Source organism: Pongo pygmaeus, chromosome 11, assembly GCF_028885625.2.
Source record: "Pongo pygmaeus isolate AG05252 chromosome 11, NHGRI_mPonPyg2-v2.0_pri, whole genome shotgun sequence".
Classification (NCBI taxonomy): domain Eukaryota; kingdom Metazoa; phylum Chordata; class Mammalia; order Primates; family Hominidae; genus Pongo; species Pongo pygmaeus.
This window is the reverse complement of record NC_072384.2, coordinates 23,486,047-23,508,829: the sequence shown is the minus strand read 5'-3', so window position 1 is coordinate 23,508,829 and position 22,783 is coordinate 23,486,047. Positions and strand designations below refer to the sequence as shown.

The 22,783-nt window shown below is 42.5% G+C and overlaps 1 protein-coding gene and 1 long non-coding RNA gene across 15 annotated transcripts in view; one reads left to right on the top strand and one right to left on the bottom strand.

The window, feature by feature from the left end:
- Positions 1 to 17,544, bottom strand: part of CLASP1 (cytoplasmic linker associated protein 1) — a 312,442-nt gene extending 294,898 nt beyond the window's left edge. For 13 of the 14 annotated variants that reach the window (XM_063647337.1, XM_054479398.2, XM_063647338.1 and 10 more), the window contains exon 1: positions 17,323 to 17,544. The gene's annotated coding sequence lies outside the window, so the exon portion shown is untranslated. Of the gene's footprint in view, positions 1 to 16,583; positions 16,634 to 17,120; positions 17,253 to 17,322 lie in introns of those variants that run through there. The other variant, XM_063647336.1, reaches the window with a different exon arrangement.
- A 56-nt stretch (positions 17,545 to 17,600) lies between these two features.
- Positions 17,601 to 19,505, top strand: LOC129032175 (uncharacterized). Its single transcript, XR_008501211.2, has 2 exons — positions 17,601 to 18,340; positions 18,426 to 19,505. It is a non-coding gene; the product is annotated as an uncharacterized LOC129032175 (long non-coding RNA).
- The last annotated feature ends 3,278 nt before the right edge of the window (positions 19,506 to 22,783 follow it).

Below are 22,783 nucleotides of genomic sequence, written 5' to 3'. Positions count from 1 at the left end.
ACAGAGCAAGACCCCATCTCAAAACAAATAAAATAAAATAAAATAAAATAAATAAAATAAACAATACAAAAATCAGCCAGGCATAGTAGTAGGCACCTGTGGTCCCAGCTACCTGGGAGGCTGAGATGGGAGGATGGTTGGAACCTGGGAGGCAGAGGTTGCAGTGAGCTGAGATTGTGTCACTGTACTCTAGCCTGGGCGATAGAGCTTTGTCTCAAAAAACAAACAAAAATGTATCTTGTATTGCAGGTTGGATTTCATTAAAACCTCCAACGTGAATAATCTGGGAATATCTATTTATAGCAATGTTAAGGCACGTAAATTTTAACCCAAAATGTCAACTTCTGGGAATTTATTCATATATGTGTAAAAATAATATATTATAGAATTATTCTTTGCAGCACTGTTTATAAAAGCAAAAGATTAGATAAAACTAAATGTTCATCAATAGAGGACTCAGGAAATCATGATATGCCATGCAACAGCATACTATTCAGTCATACTATTCATTAAAAAAAAAAAGAAGGAAGTCTTCAATGTACTCACATAGAATGATTTCCAAGATATATGAAGCTTAAAAAAAGTAAAATGCGCCGGACGAGGTGGCTCATGCCTGTAAACCCAACACTTTGGGAGGCTGAGGTTGGTGGATCACCTGAGGTCAGGAATTCAAGACTAGCCTGACCAACATGCAGAAACCTCGTCTCTACTAAAAATACAAAATTAGCCAGGCATGGTGGCGCATGCCTGTAATCCTAGCTACTAGGGAGGCTGAGACAGGAGAACCACTTGAACCTGGGAGGTGGAGGTTGCAGTGAGCCGAGATTGCTCCATTGCACTCTAGCCTGGGCAACAAGAGTGAAACTCTGTCTCAGAAAAAAAAGAAAAAAAGAAAAATGCAAAAGTAGTCTATAATCAGCCACGAACTGTACAAAAACAGAGGGAAGGGTGTGTGTGTGTGTATATATATATGTATATATGTATGTGTGTGTATATATATATACGCGTATATATATATGGGCTTTTTTTTTCATGAATATAATTAATAACATTGGGGACTCCAGGGAAAGAAATTGGGTGGATGGCAGACAAGCTAGAAGAGAAACTTAAATTTTTAATTCATGTGTATATATATCACCTGTTCAAAAAAAAGTTTATAACAGAAAAATTTCATGCATTTAATTAATAGTCCTATTTCTCACTCTACACAATTTAAGCAAGATGAAGTGAATTCTCATATAATACATTTACATTCACTCATAATAAAGAGATACAAGTATATCCCCCAGATACCTTCTTAAAACTTCTATGTTCAATAACGCACATAATAAACTTGTAACTGCAATTCAAAATATTATTAATACCATCACCATTCAGAAGCAAATACAATAGCAACAAGTTTCCTAAAAGAACAATGTCTAACCCCTGTCCCGCAAATTCCAAAATTGAATCACTGACCAGTTTATAATTCAAGTAAGGATCTGAAAATACAAGAGTCCTAATTTCATCAACATCTAGGACTCCCCACAACATGTTAGTTTCAAACAGCCTTCTTCTCTCAGCAAGAGTGCTTTCTTGCCTCTTATCTGTAGCCACTTCTCAAAATGAGAACATGACATTACTATAGCCAAAAGTCAACCTCCTTGTCTCATGGTCACAAGCTAGGTCCCCAGCCAACACTGCTCTCTCAAAAATGGAAGACAGCAAAACAGGGCCGGGTGCAGTGGCTCACGTCTGTAATCCCAGCACTTTGGGAGGCCAAGGAGAGTGGATCATGAGGTCAGGAGATCGAGACCATCCTGGCTAACACGGTGAAACCCCATCTCTACTAAAAATAAAAAAAAATCAGCCAGGCGTAGTGGCAGACACCTGTAGTCCTCCCTACTCGGTAGGCTGAGGCAGGAGAATGGCGTGAACCTGGGAGGCAGAGTTTGCAGTGAGCCCCACTGCACTCCAGCCTGGGCGACAGAGCGAGACTCCGTCTCAAAAAAAAAAAAACAGACCCCAGAGTACCCACCAGGAGAGTGTGCACCTGGTTCGTGGCCTCACATCCTTCAGGCCAAAATAGGAAGGGGCCACATCTCTTCTCCCAGCCACAGATTAGGATCCCATCCCTCTTCAGTTTTCCCATAGTAGCACGCTTAATACACAGAATAATAACCATTACTTGTCTGCCTTCCTTCTTAGGCATGGAGCTCCTTGGGAACAAGGCTTGAGAGCCTTTCTCTCTGCCCTTAAACATAACAGCAAAGTTTGCTGAATGATGATTTTGATCAAGTTACACAGTTTGTTCAATCTCTAGTAATTACCTAGGATATACCCTAGAATAACGCTTTTATTTTAATGTCAGCAGTTTCATTAAGGACTCTCTGTTTTTAGGCCCATTTCTTATTAATGCCTTGTGTACACCCTTTCTGCATCACCTCCAGTCTCCCTACCCCACCCCAAAAGAGGTCTAGTAACCAGATAATCACAATGAAATGTTTCTAATCTCCCAGTGCTTAGTCATTCTTTCACGACTCCATAAAATCAGTAACTCTACTATTAAACTAAATACTGTCCCTTTGTCCAAACAAATCCTCCTTTGTCCACTTCAGAAATCTACTGCATGTTCTGAAAAGAAAGACAGAATGGCAAGCTTTTCCCACTATGTTTACTTTAGAAATGCAGTCACAGACCACAGGAAATCTGCCTGGCACGCCAATCACTGCCAACAGGTACGCTCAATCAGCAGTAAGCCCAGACAGCTCATATTGAGAGCATTTTTTAGAGGGCCACCTTCCTCAGAATAGGATCCCATGCCTGGAGGGTAATTTATTAAATGAAAAGAATGCTGCTTCTGTCAAACTTTTTAGACAAAATATATGCACAAAAGTATAGCAATAGCTATAGATTCAGATACATACCAGCCCAACTTCTCCATAAAGAAGGATGGAGGTAGTTAAAGATAGTTTGCATCCCTCCTTCCTACTCTCCCTGGCATAAATCATGCTTCCTACTAAGGGAGTTTAAACTCTTGTTAAATCACTCTCTTAGAGAGCTAGGCACTGTAGCTCACTCCTAAATCCAATCCCAGCACTTTAGGAGGCTGAGGAGGGAGGATCACTTGAAGCCAAGAGTTCTAGGCAGCAGTGAGCTATGATCACACCACACTGCACTCCAACCTGGGCAACAAAGCGAGATTGCGTCTGTAAAAAAAAAAAAGAAAAGAAAAGAAAGAAAATGACTCTGTTGATTGACAATTATCTGGAAAGCATATGAAATGCTGTATTTACTCTGGCCTCTCTGATGTTGTTATGTTGCTTGGAACTAAAGAGAATAAAATAATTCCTTCCTTTGTTTCCACTGTTAATAATAAATGTCTTCTAAAAAAGACAATAGATAAATAACCAACACCTCATATAATAAAAGTGTTTACATAACAAGATACTAAGAAATACCTTAAGAGTCAAAATTTACTGGAAAACAAAAAGCAAAGGCCAACCTTCAAGGTGAATCTTTCCCTTCACTGACATCTGGACTGTAGATTACAAAATGGACTCCCCAGGGAGGTCTGATCTCTTAGGGCAAGTAACATTAGCCACTACCAAACACTAAAGAGAGCGATGGAGGGAAATATGATAATACAGATTCAGAGAGAAAGATCAGAGACTTCACTAGTTAACTTTTGGAATTTCTGAACAAGAATTTTCTAATGCTGTTTATTTTAATTTTTTGTTAGAAAAGTAATACATACTCACTGCTCAAATTCAAAATAATTTTTGAAACTAAGAGCATTTGTCAAAAATGAAAAGTCAAGATCTAGACATACAAAATAACCTCTAAAATGAGTATATTTCTCAATTCAAAATTCAGTTACCAGAATCTTAAATAGCTAGTTAACAAATTTTCAGGCCAGGCGCAGTGGCTCACGCCTGTTATCCCAACCTTTTGGGAGGCACAGGCAGGCACATTGCTTGAGCCCAGGAGTTTGAGATCAGCCTGAGCAATATGAGACCTTGTTTCTAAAAAAATAATAAATTTTGAGGCCGGGCGCAGTGGCTCACGCCTGTAATCCCAGCACTTTGGGAGGCTAAGGCAGGTGGATCACAAGGTCAGGAGTTCAAGATGAACCTGGTCAAGATGGCGAAACCCTGTCTCTACTAAAAATACAAAAATTGGCTGGGCACAGCGCAGGCGCCTGTAATGCCAGCTACTCGGGAAGCTGAGGCAGGAGAATCGCTTGAACCCGTGGGGTGGAGATTACAGTGGGCCGAGATTGCGCCACTGCACTCCAACCTGGGTGACAGAGTGAGACTCCATTTCAAAAAATAATAATAATAATAACAATAATAAATTTTAGGGTGGGCGCGGTGGCTCATGCCTGTAATCCCAACACTTTGGGAGGCTGAGGCGGATGGATCACCTGAGGTCAGGAATTCAAGACCAGCCTGACCAATATGCTGAAACCCCATCTCTACTAAAAAAATACAAAATTAGCAGGATGAGGTGGCTCATGCCTGTAATCCCAGCTACTCTGGAGGCTGAGGCATGAGAATCGCTTGAACAAAGGAGTCGGAGGTTGCAGTGAGCTAAGATCACACCACTGCACTCCAGCCTGGGCAACAAGAGCAAAACTCCATCTCAAAAAAATAACAATAATAATAATAAATTTTTAAAAAAATTTCAGACATCCATAAAATGAGCCACATATTATGCTACCTAACTAGAGCTTACCCAAATACCATGCGTCACACACAAAAAAGTCCTAAGGCATTGGAAAGATCAAGATACTATTGTCAATCCCTATACATTTGGTAAAATGACTTAAAAGAACTTGAGTAAAAAACTTTGAAGAACTTTTTAATACATCAACCAGTAATTTTTTAAGAATGATTTTCTGCAACTACCCCAAATGTATTCACATAGATCTATGTTCAGCTTCACAATTCAGTCAAGTTAAGCCTACCACCTGTATGGTACTAGACTAGGCACCAGAGTGATGTCCTCTCCTCAAGAGAAAAGGAAATTGAGAAAGAAAGAAATAGAACATATACTCTCCTACCCCAAAGGTCCTTACAATCTGTTTTTGGGACACAAACTATTTAAAAGTTAAATAACAACACAAAGTTAAAAGAAAGGAGGGGAATTCACATTTATTAAGTGCCTCATATATCAAGCAGCAACACAATAACACACACAAAACATCCACATCTCCTGTTTTGAAGGAGGAAAATAAGGAAAGAGGAGGAGGTTGAGAGAATAGGAAATAAAGTCAAAAACCCAAAGCAAACTATAAATGCTACTCAGGGTTACAGAAAATAAGTAATTAAAACATTTATATTGGTCTTCAACAAATGGTGCTAGGACAACTGGCTATCTACACGAAAAAAAAAGAAGTCAGACCCCTACCTCACACCATGTACAAAAATTAACTCAAAGTGGATCAAGGACCTCAAAGTAAGAACTAAAATTATAAAATCTTAGAGGAAAACACAGGGATAAATCTTCATTGCTTTGAATTTGGCAATAAATTCTTATATATGCTAACATAAACACAAAGCTTAAAAAAAAATTTAAGCTGGCGTGGTGGCTCATGCCTATGATTATAGGCAGCACTTTGGGAAGCAGAGGCAGTTGGATCACCCGAGGTGAAGAGTTTCAGACCAGCCTGGCCAACATGGTGAAACTCCATCTCTATGAAAAATACAAAACTTAGCCAGGAATGGTGGTGCACGCCTGTAATCTCAGTTACTCAGGAGGAGGCAGGAGAATGGCTTGAACCCAGGAGGCAGAGGATGCAGTGAGCTGAGATTGTGCCACCGCATCCTAGCCTGGGCGACAGAGTGAGACTCCATCTCAAAAAAAAAAAAAAAAGAATTTAAAAACCTTTTTAAGAAAAAAAGAATCCTTCCTGTAAGAGATAACTTTAAAAAGAATAAAAAACAAAAAAGGAGGTAACACAAGCAACAAAAGAGGACATTATCAAGAAAGTAAAAAGACAACCTACTGAGTGTGAGAAAATATTTGCAAATCATATATCTGACAAAGGACTTGTAACCAGAAGACATAAATCAATCATAAAACTCAAAAACAAAAAGGCAAACAATCCAATTTAAAAATAAGAAACAGACTTCAACAGACATTTCTCCAAAGAAGACATACAAATGACCAACACATGAAAAGATGCCTAACAACTTAGTCATTAGGAAAATGAAAATCAAAACCAAATTAAGATACTACTTATATTATAGAATGGTTATAATAAAAATAAAAATAAAAAAACACAGAAAATGACATGTGTTGGTGAGAATGTGGAGAAATTGGAACCCTTGTACATTCCTAGTCAGAATGTAAAATGGTACAGCCACTGTGAAAAACAGCTCAGCAATTGCTCCAAAAAGTTACAACACAGAATCACCCAAATGACCCAACAATTCCACTCCAAGGTATATACCCAAAAGAAATGAAAACAGAGATTCAAACATATTGTACAGTAGTGTTCACTGCACCATTATTCACAATAGCCAAAGAGCAGAAACAAGCCAACGTCCACCAACAAATTAATGGATAAACAAAATGTGGTATATCCATACAATAGAACATTACTCAGCAATAAAAAAAGAATGGTGTTCTTTTTTCTTTTTTTTTTTTGAGACAGAGGTTTGCTCTTTTAGCTGAGGCTGGAGTGCAGTGGCATGATCTCGGCTCACTGCAACCTCCGCCTCCCAGGCTCAAGCAATTCTCCTGCCTCAGCCTCCCAAGTAGCTGGGATTACAGGCACACACCACCACACCCAGCTAATTTTTTGTATTTTTAGTAGAGACAGGGTTTCATCATGTTGGTCAGGCTGGTCTTGAACTCCTGACCTCAGGTGATCCACTCGCCTTGGCCTCCCCAAATGCTGGGATTACAGGCATGAGCCACCATGCCCAGCCAAGAATGGAGTTCTAATACATGCTACGACACAAATAAACTTTGAAAACATAGCGCAAATGGGGCCAGGCGTGGTGGCTCAAGCCTGTAACCCCAGCATTTTGGGAGGCTGAGGCAGGCGGATCACGAGGTCAGGAGATCGAGACCATCCTGGTTAACACGGTGAAACCCCGTCTCTACTAAAAATACAAAAAATTAGCTGGGCACGGTGGAGGGCACCTGTAGTCCCAGCTACTCGGGAGGCTGAGGCAGGAGAGTGGCGTGAACCCAGGAGGCGGAGCTTGCAGTGAGCCGAGACTGCGCCACTGCACTCCAGCCTGGGTGACAAAGCGGGACTCTGTCTCAAAAAAAAAAAAACAAAACACTGTGCAAATGAAATAAGCCAGTCACAAAAGGAAAATATTGTATAATTCCATTTATATGAAATATCCAGAATAGGCAAATCCATTGAGTCAGAAAGTAGTTCAGAGGTTACCAGGTGCTGGGAGACAGAGGAATGGGGAGTTATTGCTTAATGGCTACAGAGTTTCTATTTGGGATGATGGAAAAGATTTGGAAACAGATTATGGCAATGGTGGCACAATAGCATTAATGTAATTAATGCCACTTAATTGCATACTTAATAATGTTAGGCCAGGCGCAGTGGCTCACGCCTGTAATCCCAGCACTTTGGGAGGGGAACAAGGCAGGCAGATCACCTGAGGTCGGGGGTTCAAGACCAGCCTAGCCAACATGGAGAAACCCTGTCTCTACTAAAAATACAAAATTAGCCAGGCGTGGTGGCACATGCCTGTAATCTCAGCTACTCAGGAAGCTGAGGCAGGAGAATCACTTGAACACAGGAGGCAGAGGTTGCAGTGAGCCAAGATTGTGCCATGGCACTACAGCCTGGGCAACAAGAGGGAAACTCCATCTCAAAAAAAAAAAAAAAGGATTATAAATCATGTTACTATAAAGACACATGCACACGTATGTTTACTGGGGCACTATTCACAACAGCAAAGACTTGGAACCAACCCAAATGTCCATCAATGATAGACTGGATTAAGAAAATGTGGCACATATATACCAAGGAATACTATGCAGCCATAAAAAAGGATGAGTTCATGTCCTTTGTAGGGACATGGATGAAGCTGGAAACCATCAATCTGAACAAACTATCACAAGGACAGAAAACCAAACACCGCATGTTCTCACTCACAGGTGGGAATGAGAACACTTGGACACAGGGTGGGGAACATCACACACTGGGGCCTGTCGTGGGGTTGGAGGCGGGGGGAGGAATAGCATTGGGAGAAATACCTAATGTAAATGACAGGTTGATGGGTGCAGCGGGCCAGCATGGCACATGTATAACTATGTAATGAACCTGCACATTGTGCACATGTACCCTAGAACTTAAAGTATAATACAAAAAAAATGGTTTCAATGGACAATTTTATGTTATGTATATTTTATTACAATAAAACACTTGAAAGGAAAAAAAAAAACTTTATCAGGTCTTCAATAATCTGGATTGTCTAAAGTTAGATTTCATATCACGAACTCAAATCTAAAAAGGACTATACAGTCATCTGCTCTAATCCTCGTGGAAACCCTAGTGGGAAGTCTGCATCTCTACATCCCTCCTGACTAGTGAGTGGTATCCAGATGCTGGCAGATAGTGGCAACAGACCTTTCCCCAAGGCAGCCCACTGACCTTCATGAAGGAAGAACAACCTGAGCTGGAGAAAAAAAAAAAAAAAAAAAAAGGGATAAATGAAAAGCATGCTGAAGATTTTAAAAGCCAAATTCTGCTATTCTGCAGGTGTGTGACAAGGAACAAATTATTCAACTTCTCCAAGTCTCTGCTTTCTCTCATTATAAAATGACAATAGCACCTGCCTTTAAATGTTACTGTAAGAATTGGCAGAAGTATACCTCTAGCACCCATTCAACTGCCTGGCAAATGGTGAGTGTTCTATCTCACGGTAATTGCTAGTGTGACAATAGGTCTATGTGCCACCTTTCAGCCAACCAAAGGCTGAGCAGGATATGGCCTGGGCTGGGAGAACACTATGACTTACCAGAACTTAAATAAAACAGCCACCAGCACCACAGAAAAACATCAGAGAAGGAGCTGTTTTTATGCAGTTCAACTCTCTTAGGAAAGACTGGCTTATTGTTCCAAGAACGAACCCAGCTACTCTTCATTTAGGAAGGCACTGCTACACAATTCATTTTCTCTATACAACAGGCCTCTGTTAGCATGTCCGGGCTACTGTTCGTAACAGAGTCTGCCTCTACCCACAGGAAAGACATAGTCTGTGAAGAAAATTCGCTAAAAGGTAGTCCCCAGAGGCTGCTCTCAAACTTGTGTAGCCCCAGAAGCACTTGGGGAACCTGTTAAAAAAAAAAAACAGGTATCGCCCACACCCACAGATATTCTGATTACTAAATATTTTACACAGGAGCCTAGCACACAACTGTTTAAAGAAACACTAGAAGGTAGGCCACAAAAACGTAATAAGATAACATTCTGAGGTGGACAACTACAACCATCTGTCTCACAAAGCAAAGGCTGCATTTTCCTCTATGCCCATCTAGAAATGGAATAGTTTTGGTCATGCCAGACAACATTGGAAACCAAGGAAGTAACAGAGACCACCTGCATGTAATACCCAATGTGAGTTTCATACAGTTTCGTCATACTGAAGGCCCTCATGATTGCTTATTCTTTTTTAAAATAAACACAAAAAGTAACGAAAAATAAAAATAATGTACCAGCTACACCTCATATAATAGCAAAAAATATACTTAAATTATATTCACCAAAAGTTGGTAACATTTTTGTGAAACTAACACATTCTTAGATTGCTGGGAAAATTACTAAATGGTACAAATTTTTGGTTAGCCAGTGGCAATACATATTAAAAGTCATAAATATGAGGCTGGATGTGCTGGTATGCACCTACAGTCCCAGCTACTCAGGAGTCTAAGGTGGGAGGATCACTGAGCCCAGGAGTTCGAGTAGCCTAGGCAACATAGTAAGACCCTGCCTCTTTAAAAACAAAACAAAAAAAAAGGTCATAAATACCCTTCAATTCAATAATCCCACTTATTTGAATTTATCCTAAGGGAATAACACAAAAGAAACTATACAAAAAAGACAGTCACTACTGGATTACATATAATAAAAAAATAAATAAATAAATAACTACTCAGACACAGTGGCTCATGCCTATAATCCCAGCACTTTGGGATGGTGAGGCAGGAGGATTGCTTGAGTCCAGGAGTTTGAGACCAGCCTGGGCAACATAGTGGGACCCTGTCTCTACAAAAAACACAAAAATTAGCAAAGGTGGTGGCACACACCTGGCTAATCCCAGCTACTCAGGAGGCTGAGGTGGAAGGTCAAGACTGCAGTAAGCCATGATCATACCACCACACTCCACCCTGGGTGACAGAGCAGGTATCTTTTTGCTAAAAAAAAGAAAAAAGAAAATCTTCATGTCAAAACTCTCAGGCCAGGTGCAGTGGTTCACACCTGCAATCCCAGCATTTGGGAGGCTGAGGCAGGTGGATCACTTGAGGTCAGGAGTTCGAGACCAGCCTGGCCAACATGGTGAAACCCTGTATCTACTAAAAATACAACAATGAGCCGGGCGTGGTGGCGCACATCTGTAATCTCAGCTACGTGGGAGGCTGAGGCAGAAGAGTCGCTTGAATCCGGGAGGCGGAGGTTGCAGTAAGCTGAGATTGCGCCACTTCACTCCAGCCTGGGCGTCAGAGTGAGACCCTGTCCCCAAAAAAATCTCGGTTTACCAAAATTTGCCATATTAACTCAAAATGACAAAACTATTAAAACTTAAAATTACATACACTATGTAATTATAAGAAAACCATTCATAAAACATGCAAGACCTAAAATTACTTACAAAAAGAATGGACACATGGACAGCCTCAAAGAGTGATATATCGGGAAGTAATAGCTCATGTTGAAATGGTCTGATGGAGTTTTCCTCCACTGGTCTCTCAACTTCCCATATTATTGCTACATTATTGTAGTAAGACTATAAATAAATTTAACTGATTCTGCCTGGAGAGTTAATTGGACAGCAGTGAGAGAAAGTCCTACACTGACCTCAGCTATCCTGAATGAAGACAGGCTCACCTAAACGCACCATGCTATCAGATGGCCACAAGGCCAGTTCTAGATTTCTGTCCCCAAAAGATCAATCTTAACAGATACACAAAAATATAAAACCTTGAATTTACTTTTTTTCCTTTTATTCTTTTCTTTAAATACTCTAAAAGTAGTATTTTTCTAAAAGCAAGTATATACGCACTAAGGGAAAGGAGGAAATCTGATTTGACAGCTATTGGCATGGCAAAAAGACTAGAAGACTTCATGAGCCACAACTTCAATATAAGCCAAGATGATGTAGCTAGGAAACAGTGTGGTTCACATGAAAAGGACATTAAGCTGAGAGACAGAAGGCCCAGTTCTCATTCTAGATCAATCAGGGTGAATTTCATTTGCAGGCCTTGATTTCTCATCTGCAAATTGATAGGATCATGATGCTATCTCCCCTACCCATCTCATAGGACTTGGAAGGGAACAAAGATTATGACTGTAAAAGTGCATTAAAAAACATTTTTATCTTTTAAATCTGGCCATTATTATTATGAAGACATTTATTTATAAATCTACAAAAAAAGGGTAACAGTGTGTGGAAGGACACATTCCAAACTGGTAAGTGGGTGTTTCTCCAGGAGTCTGAAATTGGGAGCCATGCCTTTACCTATATCTGCATTGTTTGAATCTTTTAGGAACATCTATTCATCTATTACTTGGGGAATGTTAAAATTTTAATTTGTAAAAGCTAATGATATCCTGAATGTAAAGTGCAGAGTTCTCCACCTCTGGGTCATCTAAGAATCATCTAGAGACTGTTAAAACTGTGGCTACCCAGGTCCCATACAAATTCTCTGGGTGGAAGATAATAAAATAAGGCCAGGCTGCTTGTATTTTAACAAGGTCCCAAAGAGATTCCAGTGACTTGATTACTGCAACTACTACTACACGGTTATTAACTCCTACCATGTATTACCCACTTAACACATACCAGTCACTATCCTCAACACTTTACACATATTATCTCATTTAATCCTGACAACAACCTATAGGTAGGTGCTACAATTAACACTGCCCTCCCCTCACCCTCATTTTACAGATGAAGACACTAAAATATTGAGATTATGTAACTGACCTAAAATCACAGCACTTGTAAGTGGCAGAGCCAGAATGCACAAGGAAATTTGAAAATCATTGATTCAGTTTCCTAACCTAAGAAAACAGCTGTATATTCTGGTCAGGTCATATCTTCTGTTTTGTTTCAGACACTGCATTTAAAGGACATTTAAAAAAAAAAAAAAAAACAATGGCCGGGGGCAGTGGGTCACGCCTGCAATCCCAGCACTTCGGGAGGTGGAGGCAGGCAGATCACCTGAGGTCAGGAGTTTGAGATCAGCCTGGCCCAACATGGTAAAACCCCGTCTCTACTAGAAATACAAAAATTAGCCAGGCGTGTGAAACACCATGCCTGTAGTCCCAAGCTACTCAGGAGGCTGAGGCAAGAGAATTGCTTGAACCTGGGAGATGGAGGCTGCAGTGAGCCGACATCGCACCACTGCACTCCAGCCTTGGCGATAGAGCAAGACTCCGTCTCGGGGGCCGGTGGCGGGGGGAACAGTTGGGCCAGGCTTCCTAGCACTTTGGTAGGCCAAGGCAGGAGGATCACTTGTGCCCAGGAGTTCAAGACCAGCATGGGCAACATGGTGAGACTCTATCTCCACAAAACACTTCTAAAACAAAATTTAGAAAATTAGCCAGGTGTGGTGGTGCATGCCTGTAGTCCCAGCTACTCAAGAGGCTGAAGCAGGAGGATTGATTAAGTCCAGAAGGTCAAGGCTGCAGTGAGCCGTGACCATGCCACTGCACTCCAGCTTGAGCAACAGAGCAAAACCATCTCAAAAAAAAAAAAAAAACAAGAGTTGCCTAAAGCATGGTGAGCCATATCAAACCAGGAAAGGACTAACGATTTAGGGCTGTTTGCATACTTTCATTATAACCAGCCATCAATTCATGTTATTGTCTCCCTAACGAGACTGCAAGCCCCTGAAGCACAGGGGCCATGGATGTCTCTTCAACTGTACCCTCTTGGTACCTGGTGCTCAATTCAAGAGAGAGTTTAATAAGTAAATTAATCAATAAGTCTAGAAGTGTGTTATCTGTCATGGGAAATATGAAGCGCTATTATATGAAGAAGAAACAGACTTAATTCAGGTTCCTTCAGGAAGTACAACTAAGGTCAATAGGTGAAAGGGAGGGAGCAGACTGTAGTAGTAATCTAAAAACATTTCTGGCAACCAAGACCTGTCCAGGGACAGATGCCTGCAGTTTGACACTGATGATCAGAATGTAGCAAACATAAGGAAGGATGCTGGACTACTGAGCCTCTAACAACTCCTCCAAAGCTCAAATTCTATTAGTCTACATTAGGATACATTTGTTTATTCTTTCACACATTCTACAGTTTCCATTAGTTAGACAAGTCACTTAGTCACTTAGTAAGCAACAGAGGACACACAATGTGTTCTACAAACTCCCTGTGCCCTCAAGGATCTAGAGAAGAGTAAATGCACAAGAGTGAATCTAAGCAAGCAGGAAGGTGATATATACAACAGGAAGCAGCAAGGAGTGAGGAAACTTCCAGGCAGGAAACAAGACAGAAGTTAACAAAGGTGTTATGGAAGAAACGTCACCATTTGAGCACACCTGAGCTAGATCTTTAGGATCTATGAGGGGAGGTGGGATGAGGGCTGTCATAAGAATTTGGGGAGGAAAATCATTGTGTGGCAGTAACGGTCTGGGCATAAAGGCGGCAGAAAAGCCCTGGGGAGGTGAAGAACAAGCTAGAAACAAGCAGTAAATGCCGGCATTTTAGAGGTCATTTAGTCAAACACACATACCTTTACTTTGTTGATGATGCCCCGCTGGCAATGGGTAAAAAAGTTAGTTCATTTTTTAAAATTACATCTTACAAACCAAAAACTATATCATCGATGATTTCTACTTTGCTTAGTTTTTGTTTTTAAGACTAACAGATCCTTCCCTTGTTTTGTTTTTGTTTTTAGACAGGGTATCACTCTGTCATCCAAGCTATAGCGCAGTGGCACGATTTCGGCTCACTGTAGCCTCAGCCTCCCAGACTCACAGATCCTCCCACCTCATCCCCCCAAGTAGCTGGGACTACAGGTGCACACCACTATCCCCAGCTAACTTTTGTATTTTTTGTAGAGACACAGGGTTTCACCATGTTGCCCAGGTTGGTCTCAAACTCCATGCGACCCGCCCGCCTTGGCCTCCCAAAATGCTAGCATTACAGATGTAAGCCACTGCACCCAGCCTCTTCTCTTGTTTTCTAGGAAATCTTTTAAATGTTCTGTTTTTAAACATTTAAGTTTTACTTCTGTCTACTATTTCCACTATTTGACAACTAGATTTAGTTACCAAAAATGACAGTTTCAGTAACTCAGTTGAACCTAACATTTGTAATCACTTAAACGTCTATATTTACCAACAGTACTACAAAACAAAAAAAAAATCTAAAAATTATTAAGTAGAAGATTATTAAGAATAGATGGGTCTCAAACAGTAAATTCAAGTCTCAGGCCCAAGAAGCCATCTCATTCAACTTATAAATCAAGACACTAACCTACTTAAGAAAATAAACAAGACGGAAGCAAAAAATCTAAATCTAGGCCGGGCGCGGTGGCTCACGCCTGTAATCCCAGCACTTTAGGAGGCCGAGGCAGGCGGATCATGAGGTCAAGAGATCGAGGCCATCCTGGCTAACACGGTGAAACACCGTCTCTACTAAAAAATGCAAAAAAATTAGCCAGGCATGGTGGCGGGCACCTGTAGTCCCAGCTACTCCGGAGGCTGAGGGAGGAGAACGGTGTGAACCCGGAAGGCGGAGCTTGCAGTGAGCCCAGATCACGCCACTGCATTCCAGCCTGGGTAACACAGCGAGACTCCATCTCAAAAAAAAAAAAAGAAAAAAAAAATCTAAATCTAAAACCAGTAAACACGGGCCGAGCACGATTGCTCGCGCCTGTAATCCCAGCACTTTGGGAGGCCAAGGCAGGCAGATCACCAGAGGTCAGGAGTTCAAGACCAGCCTGGCCAACGTGGTGAAACCCTGTCTCTACTAAAAATACAAAAATTAGCCAGGCATGGTTGTGGGTGCCTGTAATGCCAGCTACTCAGGCGGCTGAGGCAGGAGAATCACTTGAACCCAGGAGGCGGAGATTGCAGTGAGCTGAGATTGCACTTCAGCCTGGGCGACAAGAGTGAAACTCTGTTTCAAAAATAAAAATAAAAATAAATAATAAATAAAACCAGTAAACAAAATATAACACACTTAAATGACAAACTTAATGTTCTTCTGGCCAATCATTTCTCAACATCCCTGTCAAACTATTTTAAGGGTCTGAAATCTTGCTCTATAAAAAGCAAGTTCCCATCATCTGAACTACACTTAAAAAGATTCTATCCCACTAGTTACTGAAGCATAATACACCAGGCTTCAGTTTTACTTGCTATCAATTAAAAAAAAATGTTTACCTCTTTTACATAAATAAAGTGGAATCTGTGGGTTAATTCAAAAGCCTGACATACTAGGAGATCTGGGTTTTCCATTCTAACACAAATTTATGGTGCAAACTTAGCAAAAGCCTTTTCTGTATTTGCCAATTCGGTTGTAACACAGAGATACAATATTTGACACCTCCACCACCAACAAAGTCTCCTCTAAGGAGTCCTGACTTTGATTAACCTTACCTGGGAGAATTAAAAGCTATGGCTGAAAACTCCTTCATAAAAACTAAAACTTTAGAAGTCTAAAATGGTGTTACAAGGTAGCCCATAATAAACAATGAATTATAGAAACTGAGATTTCAGTAACAACTGCTAAAAAGGTGTATTACACAATTTAACAAGATAACCAGATCATCAAAATTTAAATTTCTTAGCAAATGTAAAAAATAAATAATATTCAGTACTCTGAGGCACTGTGCTACTTTTTATCTATGTGGTCTCTACATCAATGTCTCCCAATCCCTTGATGAGCAAACGGAGCCAATATCCAGGATCCCTCATATCGAGATCAGTTACCGTCGTAAATAATCGTAGTAATAAAAACAATTTCTAATGCCAGAACTGAAAACGGACTGTGGCACCCAAATAGGGTCCAAGGTACATGGCGGCATGAAACTATTTCTCGCTTCTGACTCTTCTGCATCACTGTCTCCCAAAGGACTAGAGAATCTGAAGCTCTCATTGCCACATCTACAAATTAAAGTATCATGTTTAAAGAGCTCACAGGTTCTACGAATGGTCAGTATTTAATGAACGCACCCCACTACACAGAAACTCACCCAGCTGCAAACTCAGCTGCAAACTCACCACAGCGTGGTTTCAGACTCCACATTAATTTTTTTTTTATTTTAGAAACGAACAACTATTTTAAAAACATTATGTAATAATTTAAACTCTGGAAAGCCCCATACTCATCCCAGCAGCTCGGAAAACGGAAAGCAAAATTCGATTAGCTCCATTGTACCTAGCCAGGCTAACGTGCAAGATCACACACTCATCTTCGTCAGAGCGTCTCTGCCAATACCAAAGAACAACAAAGGCAAGTTGAGAAGTCTGCACAGGCTTAACTCAGCACTTGTTCGCTTTCCCAGCTTCAGAAAGAAGCTCTTCGAAGGCCCCGGGGACCAAGGGGACCTTGTGCATCCCATCAAGCCGGCCGCTCCGCTCGGCGCCGCTCGCGTAGCTTTTGTCTGGCCCGGTTGGGAGCCCAGGACGGGAGCCCGGGCCGCCCGCCTCCCGGCACCCCTTCTCTCTGGATCTTTCTCCACACCCATCACTCGCCGATGACTAGTTGTTGTGGGTTTCTCTCCCTCGCCCCCTCCCTTCCTTTCAAACGCGCCCCGGGCTCGCTGGCTTCTCCCACCCGGCAGGGGAGACTCGGGTTAGGAAGGGGGCCCGGGTGGGGTTTGGAAAAGGGAAACAGAGAGAGGCACACAAAGCCCGACTGACCCCCACGGCCGATCCCCTCCCTCTGCAAAGCAGCCTGGGCTCAGCGACCTACTGGTTGGATAAACAACCCTCGCATCCCGCTCCTCGCCAGGGTCCCACCTCAGGGCCGCCCCATCCCCCCAAAGTGCACCCAAGAGCCGATGACAGCGCTGGACATCGCCCCCACCCAGACCCGGCGCCCGCCACTGCGCGGGAGGGGCCAGGGCCGCGGGAAGGCTCGGGTCTGACCCTCCGCCCCCTGACCGGGTACTTACAGCCCTGTTTTTCGTTACTGTTGCCTCTGCGGACCAGAGAGCCGCCGCCTTCTCCTCCACCCCAATGAGGTTAAGCGCTTGGTGCGGGGATTAAAAAAAAAAAAAAAAAAGAAAAAAAAAAAAAGACCGAGAGAGCGAGAGAGACGCCGAGGGCGCCTGCGCAGTGCGGTCACCCTTTTTCTTCTTACCGCCACCAACTCGGCTACACCATAGAGAGCGTAAACCAAGACCAGAGAGGCGGCTGCCTCTCTATGGTAACGCCCCGCGCAGGCGCCGGCCTGGCCGTGTTAGGCTTCGCTGGCGTAAAGTCCCCGGGAGTTCTGGCCCTCACGGAGAACGTTAGTTGACCCTGATGGGGACCCGTAGGGTAAAGGTTTTGTTTTTGTTTTTTTTAAGGAAAAGGTGGCCCGAGTGTGGTTAGGCCTCTTGGGAAGCTGCGACAAAACTCGAGTTAGACAAGGAAGGTCGGAACTAAGTGGTCACAGCAACAATGCACCAGCAAGCAGGGAGCGTGATAGGAAGAGCTAAAGAGGAGTCGGGAAACCCTGGGTAAAAGTCGTCCAAGTGGAACTTCGTTTGGTCGGGGGTCTGATACTCGAAGGAAACGGTCTTTCACTTCTGGGTTAGGGCGTCCGCCCACAGGGCGACTGCAATGAAGGAAATTGTGCCCTGCGACTTCCCGTAACAGAGCTGTGTGTCCACGCTCCCTTTTCCGAGCAGGCGCGGACTTTTGTGCCGGAAGTAAACTTGTTAATGGTTCTTTGCCTTTTGGGGAGGGGAGATAGCCCCGAGAAGGCTTCGGAGACCCTTGAGTCGGCCAGCGAGCAGGGTTTCGTACTTGAGCGCCTCCACAAATAAACGCTCCTTCGCTCTTCCGTCGCGTGCGTTTCCCTGGGATAATAAGTGGGAAAGTAGTGGCTTTTATTTTTTTGAGACAGGGCTCACCGCCGTCGCCCAGGCTGGATGGAGTGCAATGGCGTGATCACGGCTCACTGCAGCCTCGACTTCACAGGCGCAGGTGATCCTCCTGCCTTAGCCTCCCGAGTAGCTGGAATTACAGGCGCGCACCACCACCCCCAACTACTTTTTGTATTTTTTTGTAGAGATGGGTTTCACCATGTTTCCCAGCCTTGTGTCAAACTCCTGACCTCAAGTGATCCGCCGTCTTGGGTCTTCGAAAGTGCTGGGACTGCAGGAATGAGCCACCGCATCTGGCCCGGAAAGTGTTTTGGAGGGTAGAAAACTGCAAATTATAGGACTGCCTTCAAGGATCCCGAAGGACCCACAGATTTGCCGCATCGGGCTCCTATGCGCGCCGCTAATTTCATGTGTTGAGATGCACTGCCCAGTGCGTTGTTTTTACTGGAGGAGCTTGTGTGCGGAGCTCCTTGCTAGTGTCATGTGTATGTGTTGGGATGGGAGAGAAGTGCAGGAGAACTATGAGATAATGCCCCCTGATCCTCAGGGTCTTAGGAGGTATGGTCGGAGAGGCTAAGCTAAAGCATGAAAGCCATGTGTAGGCCCTTCTGTGTAGTGCAGAAAAGGGAGAGGTATGTGGTTTGAAAGAGTAGGGATGACATGGAGGGTGCGACTCCTGGTTGGATCTATGAACTAGTGTCCTTGTGACGAAAGTACATGCAACCTTTTGAAAATGGATGGGTGATAATGAAAGACCATTCCAGAGAAGAAACACCATGGTGCAAAGGCTCAAGAGGCATACTGGAAGTACAATGAAGAGAGCAATCTAACTGAAATGGGAAAAAAAGAAATAGTGTAAAAAGATTTGATGAGAAAGATGGAATCGATTTTTAAATTTTTTTATCTACACAACAAAATTTATCATCTTAACCATTTTTTAGTGAATAATTCGTTAGTATTAAGTATATTTACCTTGTGCAACCAGTCTCCAGAATTCTTTTCATCTTGCAAAACAAACTCCTCACCCATTAAACAATTTCTCATTCGCCGTTTTCCAGCTAGCCTTGGTAACCTCCATTCTAGTTCTGTCTCTATGAATTTGACTACTTTAGGTACCTCATGTAAGTGGTATCATACAGTATTTGTCTTTTTGTGACTGGCATATTTTACATAGCATAATCTCCTTGTGGTTTATCCATGTTGTAGCATGTGTCAGAATTTCTTTTCCTTTTAAGACTAAATAATATTCCATTGTATGTATATACCACCTGTGTTATTTCCACTTTTTGGCTATTGTGAATAATACTGCTTCAAACGTGTGTACAAATAACTCTTCAAGATCCTTTTAGGCTGATACAGAGATAGTAAGTTATCTTGATTGTTCACTGTCAGTTACAGACCAAACTCCTTGTTCTCCTTGTGCTTCACTTCTCACCACTGCACTTGGCTAGTCTTAAACAAAAAAAGAAAAACCTTGATTTTAATAGCTTGTGGGGACAGACGCAGTGGCTCACGCCTATAATCCCAACACTTTGGGAAGCCAAGGCGGGTGGATCACTTGAGGTCAAGAGTTCGAGACCAGCCTGGCCAACATGGTAAAACCCCATCTCTACTAAAAATACAAAAATTAGCCGGGTGTGATGGCACACACCTATAATCCCAGCTACTCAGGAGGCTGAGGCAGGAGAAATGCTTGAACCCAGGAAGTGGAGGTTGTGGTGAACGGAAATTGCGCCACCGCACTCAACCTGGGCGACAGCGAGACTCCGTCTCAAAAATTAATATTAATAGAATGTGGGAGATTTTGAAACCAAGTATAGAAATTCATACTTTATATTGTTTAAGGTCCTTGACTAGGCATAGTAACATGATGAAAGAACTGTTGTGGGTTTGTTTGTTTGTTTTCCGAGACAGAGTCTCGCTCTGTTGCCCAGGCTAGAGTGCAGTGGTGTGATCTCGGCTCACTGCAACCTCCACCTCCCTGGTTCAAGCGATTCTCTTGCCTCAGCCTCCTGAGTAGCTGGGACTACAGGCACATGCCACCACGCCCAACTAATTGTTGTATTTTTAGTAGAGGCAGGGTTTCACCATGTTGGCCAGGATGGTCTCAATCTCTTGACCTCACGATCCAGCCTCCCAAAGTGCTGGGATTACAGGCATGAGCCACCTCGCCCGACTAGAAAGATCTGTTTCAGAAAGCAACTCTGGCAGTGGAAGCTGAATACATACTACATTTCTATAAAGCATTTATGGAGGCCTCTAGATATGCCAGGCATTGTACTACTGCTTTATGTAAATTATTGATGGGTCCATGAATCCATTAAAATAAATGTGAGCCAGTTGTTATGCACCCCAATTTACAGGCAAGAAAATCAAGGTTCTGAGTTGCACATGGGCTGAGAAAAGGCTCACCAACCACATGTACACACAAGAGATTAGGAAAGAAAACTGCCATTGGAGCCAGGCCCCATTAAGCACTGAGTATTCACTGGTTTGGATGAGGATACTGAAAGAAAAAAATGACATGTAAGAGTGACTTTTCTCAGGAGAAAGAATAGGCTGACATCAAGAGTCTTTGCTGTCACATTAGTGGTATGTATAAGGGCACAACACAACAGAAGTACGTTTTTCAAGGTTCCTAAAAGAACCCTGGGGTTTGCTTTTAGGTTTTGTATTACCTTTAACAAATATAAAATGCCAGGTAAATATATCTTTGTATGTAGTAGAAAAATTAGTAAGACATACCTTCTCTACTCAACATTTCATCTTTCATTTTATATTCTCAAAAATACTGTGAGGTCTTTTAAGGAAATGATCTCCTTTTGGCAGATGAGGAAATTAAGGGCCAGGGAGGAAAAATTATCTTCCCAATGTCACATGCCTCATTGGTCTCAAAGCTTTGACTGGAACCTGAGCCTCCAGAATTGCTGCTATGCTTTCATCTCCCTTAGAGAGATAGATAACAGTAGTCAGAGTGAGTGGACAATTCTTCTATTCAGTCAGTCTGATCTTCCTCAGGGATGCATATCCAGACTCCTATGGAGCTAGTGATAGTTAAACAAAGAGGCAGAGAATAAAGTGCCTTATAAATAGCATTCATACACTCAAAAATATTGTGTGCCGATACTGTGCCAAACAGCAAAGCAGGGAAAAATCCCTGTCCTCATAGCAGAGACTAAAAATAAGTAAAATATATACTAAGACAGGTAGGGTAAGTGTTGGCAGGAAAGAGTGAAGCGGTGAGAGGGGAATAGGGTGAGCCGAGAATAGGGAGGGAGGTTTTTGTTTATACCAGAGGGAAAGGAGCACCACTGAGAAGGCAAACTGTACAAAGATCTAAAGGAGGCAAAGGAACAAGAAATGTGCCTTGGGTGGACAGGGAACATTCCGGGTGGAATAACAAGTGCAGAAATCATTGAGGCAGAAAGATGCCTACTACATTCTAAGAACAGAAAGCAGTCCAGAGTGATAGAAGCAGAGTACAGGAGGGTAAAAGTAGGAAATGAAGTCAGAGAGGTAAGAGGAATTCAAATTGGGCATGGACTTACAGGCCATTGTAAGGACTTTGGCTTTTTCTGAGGGAGATGGGAAGCCATCGTTGAGTAGAAAAATAATGAAATTCTACTTATATAATTAAAGAATCACATTGACTTTTATTTTGACACTAGATTATTGAGGAGCAAGGGGGATCACTTAGGAAGCTATTGTAATACTCCAGGTGAGAGATAAGTGGCATAGAAAAGGTGCAAGCAGTGGAGGGACGAGGTATCTGGATATATTCAGGGTGGCACACAGGATTTGATGACAGTTTATGTAGGATGTGAGAAAATGAAGGGAGTCCAAGGTGACATCGATTTTTGGCCTGAGCATTTTGAAGAATGGAGTTGCCATTTACTGAAATGGGAAAGATGGAGGAGCAGGTTGGGGATGGGAAGAGATAAATTCCATTTTGGGCCAGGCACAGTGGCTCACATCTGTAATCCCAGCATTTTGGGAGGCCAAGGGAGGCAGATCGCTTGAGCTCAGGAGTTCAAAACCAGCCTGGGTAACATGGTGAAACCCCATCTCTACAAAAATTAGCCAGGTGTGGTGGCAGATGCCCATAGTCTCAGCTGCTTGGGAGGATCACTTGAGCCCTGGAGGTGGAGGTTGTAGTGAGCCAAAATGGTGCCACTGCACTCCAGCCTGGGTGACAGAATGAGACCCCATCTCAAAAAGACAAACAAACAAAAATTCTGTTTTGGAGCTTAAATGTGAGATGCCTATTAGAATGCCACATGAAAATATCAAGAAGAGAGTTAGATATGTAGGAGTCTGGAATTTAGAAATGTCCAGACTGGAGATGTAAATTTGGGAGAGAGCATGGAGAGAGTATTTGAAGCCATGAAATAATCTACATATAAAGTGTAGACAGAAGTTTGAGAAAGGTGTCTTAGGCACTGAAATAGGAGGAAACCAGGAAAAGAATCCCAGTTGAACTGGGTGGGGAGGACGGCTCAAGGAAGAACAACCATGTCAATTGCTGGGCTCTAACTGGCCACTG